This window comes from Canis lupus, chromosome 9 (genome assembly GCF_048164855.1).
Source record: "Canis lupus baileyi chromosome 9, mCanLup2.hap1, whole genome shotgun sequence".
In the NCBI taxonomy this organism is placed as follows: Eukaryota; Metazoa; Chordata; class Mammalia; order Carnivora; family Canidae; genus Canis; species Canis lupus.
Genome location: NC_132846.1, coordinates 38,635,942 through 38,648,669, shown reverse-complemented (window position 1 = coordinate 38,648,669; position 12,728 = coordinate 38,635,942).

Here is a 12,728-nt window from a genome sequence, read left to right as displayed (position 1 = left end):
TTCTCCCTCTGCCCCCACCCCCCCCAAAACACACTTGCTCTAAAATAAATACATCTTTTAAAAAAAGAATCTTTCCAGCAATATTAAGCCTTTAATGCATGCTTCTTTTATTTTTTTAAAGATTTATCTGAGAGAGACAGAAAGTATGTGTGCACTCCTATGTGTGTGAGAGAGGTGAGGGAGAGGGAGAGAATCCTGAAGCATATTCCCCACTGAATGTGAAGTCCCACACAAGGCTCCATCCCAAAACACATGAAATCATGACCTGAGTCAAAACCAAGAGTCAAATGTTTAACTGACTGAGCCATCCAGGTGCCCCTGAGGCATGCTTCTTAGAGCAAATGATTCAGAAGGCTGAAATGGCCAAGCCTAGGGTAGCTTGCTGTTAATACTATAAAACTGAATAGAATTTTGATACCTACACATAAGCATTGATAAAAGTTGAATATTGATTATCAAGACTTTTTATAAATGAAAAATACAAACATTGGCTGTTATCAACCCAACTGGAAAAATGTAGAATATCAATAAAAATTATCTACAAAGACATCTTTATCGCCAATACAGGCATTTACAAATCAAATCAAAGTGGATTATTTTCATTACAAAAAAGAAAAGTTTAGTTGCTTTAAGAAAGGATTTAGGAAAAATAAATAAATAAATAAATAAAAAAAAAAAAAAAGAAAGGATTTAGGGGGCATGCGGGCACCTTTTGGCTCAGGTCATGATTTCAGGGTCATGAGATTCGTCCCCACATCAAGCTCTGCAATAAGCATGGAACTTGCTTGAGATTTTCTCCCTCCACGCACATTCTCTCTTTCAAATAAATCTTTAAAAAAAAAATAAAGGATTCTAATTTTTATATTATACATATAACAAGTGTAATAAAAGTATTTTTATTCTTATTTAAGAGAAAGGTAGTGAGATTTTTGTTCCGGAAATAGTTTAAGTAACATCACTGTGACATGTGCTATAGGTAATGTGTTTTAGTTTTTTCTCTTAAGAGAGGGCCAGGGAATCAAATTATGATTTTCTGGTTTTCAACTTTTTATGTTAACATCATAATCTATCATTGTGGAGTTTTCCATACCTCATTTCTATATGTGACCAGCTACAGAATTTAAATTTTACGGTTTTATTTTTCTAAGTAACACACTAGACTGATGAATTTTCTGATATTAAGCATAATTAAGAAAATGTTTCTACTAGCCCTTTAGTCTGCAATTATTTCAGTAATATTATAACAAGGCAGTTTCCTCCTGGTATTAGATATGGACTCCATAAATGTAAATTTTGCATACAAATGAATAGAAATACTGGGAAGAAAAAATTCCAGAAAGATATCAATTTGTCTTAGACCATTTTTTATCTACCTATAAACAATAAATCTTTTATTAATTTTTAAAATAGTTTTCAGCCTATAAACCAAGTCATTTGTATAATCTGTTTCAAAGAATAAACTTCAGAAACAACAAAATAAATTGATGTTTTAAAAGATGGAAATACTGTAGCTTAAAAATGCATTATTTTTCAGGGATATTATGTAACTATTACCATGTGAAGAGTTAAATAAAAGATAGTTAGAAGATAAAATCTTGCATATTCTCATTTTCTCTCAGCATGACCCTTGAGAAATGGGTAACTTGCAAGGTCTACATTCATTTGTCATCTATTATTTTTTATTCTCTTCCAGCTATACATGTGAGTATGAGCATTCTTACTTTTATCTAATATCCATTTCATAATGGGCTTCACTGTACTGCCAATGAAGGGAGACACAGGTTTTTGCCTTATTTATATTCCATTAATTTCTCAGTTTACATATTTACTGAGTTCCAATAGATAACATCTATTTTCTCTCCTGTGCCTTTTTATATGTTAACAATATATACCTAGTACATAAAAGGCACATTTTTTTTTGGTAAAAGTTGCTAGAGTTAATCCTAAGGTATATGGGTCCCAGGTAAACATATCTACAAAATCTTAGTAGGTCTTTGTGAGACATAGTAATTTATTCTAGAAGAATACATAGAGTACTTACATTTTTTTTTTATTGTCTAGTCGGTGTACATGGAGATTTTCCTAGTGTGTAAATGCCATCTCTTTCTGCTCAGGTGCAGAAACTGTTTCTTCATTTTCTTTATTGTCAAATGTGTTGTTTCCAACTAATTTCATCTCTTCCAGCACAAGAAATAGAAAGCAATGTTATTAACTCCAGAAGTTATGGCTTTGGCAAACTGTACTGAAACAATAGATTCTCTTGCCTTTCCAAGCATCTCTAATGCCATTTAGCTAATACTGGTAATGTCATTATTTATGAGGTTGCTTCATTTCATCATACCGCCCATGGATATTGGCTTCTAATGACTCTTTCAAATGTTGTTACTGTTAATAATAATCACAAATGTAAATCTCCAGAGTATGTAGGAGAATGTAAATATTTTCTGATGTTTAATTTTCCACTTAGAATTTTGTGGCATAAAAGTAAAAGAACATATATTCTAACCCTGTTTTCTCTTGAACCATTTAGCCATAATCAGTACATTCCTCGAATATGATCTTTCTCAGTGTTTACCACACCCCACATTTTATGCACTGCCACCAGAAAGAAAGAGAGACAAGGGGAGAGACAAGTGACCCCATTCACATAGGAAAGTCTATCCCTCATCTGCATCTGGCAAGGTTTACAACCCACTTGGGAGAACACAGTGTCACCATATGGACTGAAGATAAGAAAGGCCAATTGTCACCAAAGAACTATGGTTTCAGAAGTCCTCAAAGGACATCAATAAAGTCACCTGAATAGGATGACTTTACATGTGGTATGGAGCCTGCAGTGAGGTGGGGTGACTTCCCTAGATGTCGGCAGCAGAGAGTAAAGGGCCCCTGCTGTCACTCCCTGGTGCTATAGACCTAAGGTAGCACTATTGAGAACACAGATCAGTGAGTAGTCTAGCCTGTGGGCAGAGCTAAAGGCCCAGATTGAGGAGTAGATAGCCACTAGCCCAGAGTCCTGAGTCTTCCCTGGGTCCAAAATGAGCAAGAGTCACATCATTGCCAACCAATGTGTCTGCCCCATTCTAGTGGCTTAATCTTCTATGATCTCAGGAAAAAAATATTGTAGGCTGGACAAAGTCCAAGAGCTCCTAGGACTTCTGATCATCTTAGGAATTGGAGTATAAGGTTGAAGAGCATCCTAAGGTACAACACAGAAATGGAGCTCATGTTGGTCTTGGGCTGAGCTGCCCTGCGTGGACAGCACTGCTGGTTAAGGCCAGTTCAAGGTACCAGAGAGGACTCAGGAAGAAGAAGGTACTCCAAAGCATAGAGGTCCCTGAAGCATGGAGCTGGGGCAAAGGTCAGCTTGCCCATGTCTAAGGGTCATACTCCTTTGTACTTTAGACATCTGTTAAAAAGAAACTGGAATATATTTTGGCCATGTTAGTATAACTAGTACTAAATATAGTGGTGGCTATATTCAACTGTAATAATCTGGCTCCATTTTTGATGCTTGACTGCCCACAACTTTTAGGTCCCACTGGTTCCCCTTCTGTTCCACATCTAGGCAAACTGATAAGAAAGTCCAGATCCTCCCTCCTTGGCCCTGGTAGGAAGTTCAAGCCAACCAAGCCCTGTCCTACATGTAGGAATCCCCCAGGCCAACTCTACTCCTAACCACAATAAATAACAAGCCAGTCTTCTTCCCCTGCTCTCTGAGGCCATTTTTGAACCTGAATGGGAGACTGTCTTGCACTCCCCAGAAATTCTCATTCTGTAAGTAATAATTTTCTTTTTTTTATAAATTTATTTTTTATTGGTGTTCAATTTGCCAACATATAGAATAACACCCAGTGTTCATCCCATCAAGTTCCTCCTCAGTGCCTGTCACCCAGTCACCCCCATCCCCCACCCACCTCCCGTTCCACCACCCCTAGTTCGTTTCCCAGAGTTAGGAGTCTCTCATGTTCTGTCTCTCTCCCTGATATTTCCCACTCATTTTTTCTCCTTTCCCCTTTGTTCCTTTTCACTATTTTTTATATTCCCCAAATGAATAAGACCATATAATGTTTGTCCTTCTCCGATTGACTTAGTTCACTCAGCATAATACCCTCCAGTTCCATCCACATCGAAGCAAATGGTGGGTATTTGTCGTTTCTAATGGCTGAGTAATATTCCATTGTATACATAGACCACATCTTCTTTATCCATTCACCTTTCTATGGACACCGAGGCTCCTTCCACAGTTTGGCTATTGTGGACATTGCTGCTATAAACATCGGGGTGCAGGTGTCCCGGCGTTTCATTGCATCTGTATCTTTGGGGTAAATCCCCAGCAGTGCAATTGCTGAGTCGTAGGGCAGGTCTATTTTTAACTCTTTGAGGAACCTCCACACATTTTTCCAGAGTGGCTGCACCAGTTCACATTCCCACCAACAGTGTAAGAGGGTTCCCTTTTCTCCACATCCTCTCCAACATTTGTGGTTTCCTGCCTTGTTAATCTTCCCCATTCTCACTGGTGTGAGGTGGTATCTCATTGTGGTTTTGATTTGTATTTCCCTGATGGCAAGTGATGCGGAGAATTTTCTCATGTGCGTGTTGGCCATGTCTATGTCTTCCTCTGTGAGATTTCTCTTCATGTCTTTTGCCCATTTCATGATTGGATTGTTTGTTTCTTTGGTGTTGAGTTTAAGAAGTTCTTTATAGATCTTGGAAACTAGCCCTATATCTGATAGGTCATTTGCAAATATCATCTCCCATCCTGTAGGTTGTCTTCTAGTTTTGTTGACTGTATCCTTTGCTGTGCAAAAGCTTCTTATCTTGATGAAGTCCCAATAGTTCATTTTTGCTTTTGTTTCTCTTGCCTTCGTGGATTTATCTTGCAAGAAGTTACTGTGGCCGAGTTCAAAAAGGGGGTTGCCTGTGTTCTTCTCTAGGATTTTGATGGAATCTTGTCTCACACTTAGATCTTTCATCCATTTTGAGTTTATCTTTGTGTATGGTGAAAGAGAGTGGTCTAGTTTCACTCTTCTGCATGTGGATGTCCAATTTTCCCAGCACCATTTATTGAAGAGACTGTCTTTCTTCCAGTGGATAGTCTTTCCTCCTTTATAGAATATTAGTTGACCATAAAGTTCAGGGTCCACTTCTGGATTCTCTATTCTGTTCCATTAATCTATGTGTCTGTTTTTGTGCCAGTACCACACTGTCTTGATGACCACAGCTTTGTAGTACAACCTGAAATCTGGCATTGTGATGCCCCCAGATATGGTTTTCTTTTTTAAAATTCCCCTGGCTATTCGGGGTCTTTTCTGATTCCACACAAATCTTAAAATAATTTGTTCCAACTCTCTGAAGAAAGTCCATGGTATTTTGATAGGGATTGCATTAAACGTGTAAATTGCCCTGGGTAACATTGACGTTTTCACAATATTAATTCTGCCAATCCATGAGCATGGAATATTTTTCCATCTCTTTGTGTCTTCCTCAATTTCTTTCAGAAGTGTTCTGTAGTTTTTAGGGTATAGATCCTTTACCTCTTTGGTTAGGTTTATTCCTAGGTATTTTATGGTTTTGGGTGCAATTGTAAATGGGATTGGTAAGTAATAATTTTCATATATTTTTGGTATAATGTACAGTTTTTAGCCTCAACAATCAAACTAAACTTTAGGGGTAAGGTGGAAGTCCATCCTGTTTCTGTGAAGTAAACACAAAATAAACAATTAACAAGCTGGCATTTGCAAGGCCAAGAAAGAGATGTTAGTTGTAGGATAACCTGAGAGCCTGAGCTGTTACAATTAACCAAGTTTAGCAGTTCAAATTTCTCTACTCCTAAGACGCAGATTCATTTTACGATGAAATTTAAGTACATCCAAATTTCAAGGTAAATCTGTTCTCTACAATGACTGACTAGCAACCTCAGTGTGCTTTTGAGAGATAATATGATTTCCCAGCTCTAATAAATTCTAGCCTAAAACAATTGTAGCAACCACAGCTACACTTGTACAAGCAGATTGCTTTAGAAAAGGAACATGTGGTATTTAAAAACTGTCAAATAGTTACATATGTTTTCCCTAATCAAAGGCCTGCAGTTTCCTTCTAATCAAGCCTGCTCCCAAAGCAGGAATAGATCTATTACTTCGATGTTCACCATTTCACTTGAAACTTTTAACCACTATCCTATCAGCGCAGCATAAATGTTGACATTAGCTACTATCCCAAATGATGCATCTTGAGGACTCTTTGATAGTATCTTTTTCTTTTAACTAGGAAAATCAATACTCTATGAACTGTATAATATAGTGAAAAGATCAGGGGATATGGATTCTGACATGGGTCTTAATTTTTGGCTTCTGTTGCTCTTTTCCTCTCCCACTAAATAGTTAGGCAAGAAAGCATTATTTAACTTTTCTATTTGAAGATCTGTGATGTCTCTTCCATATGCAAAAATCTATTGTCTTGACACACAAAATTAACCACAGGAAATGTGCAAGGTAGAGTACATATCATCATTGTTATAATCAACAGAAACATTGGCCTTATATCAATGAAAATCTTAGGTCATTCAAATTTTGAGTTGGAAGGAAGAATCATATAGCCTCTCCCCTCCAATATTCTGGTAGCTTCAACTGCCCAAAGTCATGCTTTTAAATAAATACAGACTAGAATTGTTACCCAGACACTCTGACTTTTGGAAAAATTACTTATGAACATAGGTCCTATCTCATAATATGCGTCTTAAGATACCTTCCTTTCCTATCTTTGTAGATTTATTATAGTGGGACATATAAGTACTATTTTCTTTGTGTCACAGTGTTAGAAATGTTGAGGAGCATTACATCAGAATGGTTCACAAACATGGAAATCACCTGGGCATTAGAAGTTAGAAATCACATAATGGTGAAATTATTTTGGATAAGTGCTTACTTGATTTTTAGAAAACACTTTTAAATACTTCTTTTAATATCTTCCATATAGACTATATAGAGCTTTGTACCTTAATGGCCTAGTTCTTCATACTGTGATACATTTTTAGAAAGCTGACTCTGGAAATATTGAAACATAGCACAAGTGAAACATAGCACAACATAGTGATTTTCCTGAGGGCTTTATACAGATGAACTTCCTATCAGCCCTCATTGGATAGCTGTCCCTTCATTTCATCCTGAAGTAATAGTGGCTTCTTCTGTCTTTGTACTCCATGAAGCCTGCTCACATTCACTAGAGATGAAGAAAAAAGCGTTGTTTTTCATGTATCACAAGTGATAGGCCAGTAAGAGGAGCTATCAGGACAACATATCCTGGCCACAAACATGTATTTATTCCCACTGTTATGAAATTTTGTTTTGCTAAGAAAGAGACATAATTTAAAGCCAATTGCAAGTTGTATCTATTCAAATACACAGATCTTAGGGCCAAAGTAGCCAATTAGAGAAAAGTCCACACCTTGTATAAAACAAAATTGGAAAGATGTGCTAGTAAGGATCTGTGCTTTTATTTTGTTACAGATACTTATTATTGAATAAATTTAGTGGAATAAGAACAACTACCATTTTATCTTTCCCACAGATTCTGTAAGTTAAGAATTTGGACAGGGCAGCCCGGGTGGCTCAGCAGTTTAGCACAACCTTCGGCCTAGGGCCTGATCCTGGAGACCCGAGATCGAGTCCCACGCCGGGCTCCCTGCATGGAGCCTGCTTCTCCCTCTGCCTGTGCCTCTGCTTCTCTCTCTCTGTGTGTGTCTCTCATGAATAAACAAATAAAATGGGGAATAAAAAGAATTTAGGGATGCCTGGGTGGCTCAGTGGTTGAGCCTCTGCCTTTGGCTCAGGGTGTGATCCTGGAGTCCAGGGATCAAGTCCCACATTGGGCTCCCTGTATGGAGCTTGCTTCTCCCTCTGCTTGTGTCTCTGACTTCTATCTCTGTGTGTCTCTCATGAATAAATAAATAAAATCTTTAAAAAAAAAGAATTTGGACAAGACATTACATGGAGGACTCATTTGTGATTCATAATGTCTGGAGTCTCAGGTGGGAAGACCTAAGTGCCTGGGAATGAAGCAAATAGCTGGGAATCAGAATCATCTGGAGGTTTTGTCACTCACATCTGGCACCTCAAAAGCTGGGCCTTTAACAAGAGCACCTACCAGCATTCTCTCCATGTGGTGTGGGCTTCTCCCAATGGCAGATAGGTTGTAAGAAAAACCGTCCAGAGAGAGAATCATGAAAGCAAGCAATACAAGATAATAAAGCAGAAATTGCAAAGCCTCCTTTAGTCCAACCCTAAAACTCATTCAAGTATCATTTTCACTGTATTTTATTACTAACGAGTCTGCCACTGAAGTCAGCCAAGATTCAAGCAGAGGGAATTCTACCCCCCCCCCTTTTTTTAAATTTAGGATAGTCACACACACACAGAGAGAGAGGCAGAGACATAGGCAGAGGGAGAAGCAGGCTCCATGCACCGGGAGCCCGACGTGGGATTTGATCCCGGGTCTCCAGAATCGTGCCCTGGGCCAAAGGCAGGCGCCAAACCGCTGCGCCACCCAGAGATCCCCAGGAATTCTACCTCTTGGTGCAGACGTAGCAAGGTAGCACGCACACAAAAATAATGGGTGATGGGGAAAATCATCATCTTTGAAGATTATGATGAAAAAATGGTCAGAAGGGACTCTGAGATTTATTAGCTATGGTAGTGAAGTTGGAATGTTGAAGAATATACCTGATTTGTCTGGATAACTATGTGATATTTGACTCAACTCTCTGTCTTAACTTCGTTTGCATTTAGAGTCACTAATATCACACCTAACGCCATTGGCCTTCACCCCAAGGGGCTCTTCCAGACTGTGGGAGTGGTCTGCTATTGAAACTAAAGGTAGGAAGTGGGGCAGGTGTTTGGTCTATTACTTCTTTAATCATTGAATCCCCAGAAAATTCTTTTATTATTTAACAGAATGATTATTTTTCAGTCTCTTCAACCCATGTGGTTGAATAGGAAATATTAAGGTAAGCACTCTGTGACTTCCATTGCAATACACCAGCAGCTTATAGGAAACCAAGTAGTCACAATTTCAAACTCAATTCTTTTCCCATTACATCACACCATCTCTGTAAGCACATATATGCAGGTAAAGTGAAAAGGGAGGAAAAAGAGGGTACCAAGATTTCAACCACAATACTTAAAAGAATCATGATCATAGTGACAAGGAAGGGAAAGAAGAGAATGTGCAGCAAGCAATAAGAGAAGTCTTGCTTTGGAGGTGGTATTTTCATTTTAAGAGGAAAATTTATGTCCAAGTACAGATGGTGTAACACAACCACATTATCATTTAAAGAAGAAATCTAATCTCTTAGGCAATTGAACATGATCCCAACCATGGATCTACTGATACAGAACATCAAAGCTAAAATATAGTATGTTCACATGAGGACAAAGATAGAGACATCAGCAGTAACTTTTAGATCTGGTGCTCTTATAACTAGTGCATTAACCCATTTAAGAAAAAATTAACATAATAGAACATTATGACAGTAATAAAGATCCTCCCACCATTCAAAGTGTTAAAATAATGCTGAACCCTGTATTTTGATAACCAGAAGGAATGATAATGACCTGATAATATTCTGCTGTACCAATGATGTTTACTGTATTCAAAATAGTTAATAATACAATACTTTATCTCCTTAGTCAAAAGACTTTTCATTACATCCTGCTCCATTTAATAAATATGTTGTTGAGATGTATTTCTAATATTGATTGGCACTCACCTCTCCTATGACCTAACCCCTTTTCAAAATAATGGGGAGTTACCCTAAAAAAATAATGGGGAGCTTACATATAAATTAGATTCTTGGTCCAATAGAGAAAAAAATACTGTGTCCTATTTGTTCACCCTAAATCAGTATCTTCTAAATATCATTTATTAGTTTGGGGTAGTTTAGGCAATTATTGAATTTCATAGCAGAGTAGTAGGACTACTAGTAGGACCTAGATTCATCTATTTGCTATGTAACCAAGGGAAAGCTATTCCATATTTCTGAGCTATAAGATACTCAAGTGACAATTATATTAAACTGCATTGTACATTTTTTGGAGGGAATATTAAAATAATATTATGCATGCAAAAACACTTAAATTCCTTGCATCTCTCATAAACTCACTAAATAACATTTATTATTATTGCTGATGGAACTTGTGGTCCATAAAAACATCTATTATTTAGCCAAGCTAATTTTTAAAAACTTCAGAGAAAACATTTCCACCTAAGATGGGGAAAGCTGAAATCTTGTCACTCATCCAATACCCCACACACACTAAAAATGGCTAAATTACAAAATCTTAACTTTTCTTGAAGCCAAGAGAACTAAAGTTAAAGAATAAAAAGTAGACTGAAATCCAAGGAAATTAGGTTCCTCCAAGAAGAGACGTAGTATGAAAGCTGCCTCCCTTGTGGCAGAACACTAGAAGCTGTGGGTACCATACAAGCAGGTAAGAACCACCAGCTCAAAATGTTAATGAATTGTTAAAAGGCTGAATGATAGGTATTGTGAGCAGAAGACCTCTGGTAGTCAAAGATAGAGGACAGCGGCAGACACTCAGAATTTGTTCTATGGAAATCCACTAAGCACACATGGGAAAGACTGGAGGCAGAGAGCCTCCCTTTGTCGTAAAGACCTCCATAAGGACAGTAGAAGCTGCTATGGAAAAGGCACAAAGTTCTGCCCCCCAGAAATTTCAGAAATTCCTGAAAAAATAAAAGTAAAAACCTAAGCCACTGTGGAGGCATAGCAAACTCAACCTTCCCTGTGATAAAATTCAAGAAGGGAAAAGTTAAATGAATTAAAAAAAAAAAAAAAAAAAAAAAAAACTACCACTAAGAAAAGAGCCAGAGGCAGTCCAAGGCCTATGGTCTCATAACAACATTAAAGATCTAACACCGAAAAAAGGACAGAGAATTCTCACTGAAGGTATGAGGCAGAGCTTGAATGCCACAGGAGACAGGGGAGGATTGCAAGAAAACCCTAATCCTGAAACACAAGAAATAAGATCCATGACTGAAGCATGATGTGGAAAACAGGGAATTCTAGTACCCTACCATCAAAAAATAGGCAGTAGTAGTCTACAAAGGGGGGAGTGGCAGAAGCATAGAAACTCTGTGGTGTATATTCACAGAAAAGGCTGAAAACTGAGAGTGAAACAGCAACAGGGAGAAAGACATCCAAGCTCCCACTCTAAGCACAAGGTAACACTAAAGCATTAAAATCCAGTTAGGCAGTGAAGGAAACAATATCAATAACAAATCCCAAACACACACTCCTGATTAAATTGATTCTACCCCCAACACTAATGGTCTAGCTGAAGAAATGAGGCTATTCATCTCTGTCTCTGCTTTCTACACAGATATGCAACATTCAGTTACAAATGAGATAAACAAAAGGAGAAAAAGAAACACACTGTCAACAAACAAAGTAACTTACAGAAAGAGACTTCCAGATGACCCAGATGGTGGAACTATAGGGCAATGAATTTCAAATAACTATAATTAATATGTTAAAGGCTCTAATGGAAATAGTGTGAAAAAATGCATGAACATCTGAGGCATTTCATCAAAGCAGTGACACGATGAGATCAAGTTAAAAACCGAAATCCTGAGGAGAAAAGAAGGGGGATGATAGTACTAATAACGTAACTGAGATGAAGAACCTCCATTGACTCATCAATAGAATTGACATAGCCAAGGAGAAAATCTGTAAACTTAGAAGAAAGATCAAGAGAAATTACCTGAAGTAAAATACAAAGATGAAGAAAAGTTAAAAAGAAAAGCTGAGGCCACCCAAGAGTTGTATAATGATTTAATAAAATCTAACACATGTAACTGAAATCCTGAAGGGGAGGTGAGAAAAAAAAAAAAAATCTGAAGTAATAATCACAGAACTGTTTTGAAAAGTAGTAAAGAACATAAATTGGAGAAGCTCATAGAAGGCCAAAAGCAATAAACACCTAGAGAAACACACTTAAACATATCAACATTAAAAATACTGAAACCAAAGGGGCACCTAGGTGGTTCAGTGGTTGAGTGTCTGCCTTTGGCTCAGGTCTTGATATCGGGGTCCTAGGATCAATCCCACATAGGGCTCTTGGCGGGGAGCCTGCCTCTCCCTCTGCCTTTGTCTCTGCCTCTCTCTGTGTGTCTCTTATGAATAAATAAGTAATATCTTTAAAAAAAAATACTGAAACCAAAGCCTAAGAAAAAATCTTGACAACAGCTAGAAGAGAAAAAAAGACACAAAGAAACAAAATTAGAATTACAGCACTTATTGTCAGAAACTAGGCATGCCAGAAAAAGAATGACAATTTGGAGTGACAATTTTAAAGTACTGAAAGAAAACTATCAACTGAGAATTCTATATTCAGCAAAAATATCTTTCTAAAATGACTACAGGTAAAAGCTATTTTAAAAAGAGAAGGGGGGTGGAGAATTTGTGCTTTAAGAAAGTTCAGTGAGACTCTTAACTCTGGGAAACGAACTAGGGGTGGTGGAAGGGGAGGAGGGCGGGGGGTGGGGGTGAATGGGTGACGGGCCCCGGGGGGGCACTTGACAGGATGAGCACTGGGTGTTTTTCTTTATGTTGGTAAATTGAACACCAATAAAAAATAAATTTATTAAAAAAAAAAAAAAAGTTCAGTGAAAAATTGTCAGCTAGCAGGAAAATTATACCAGGTAGGAATTTA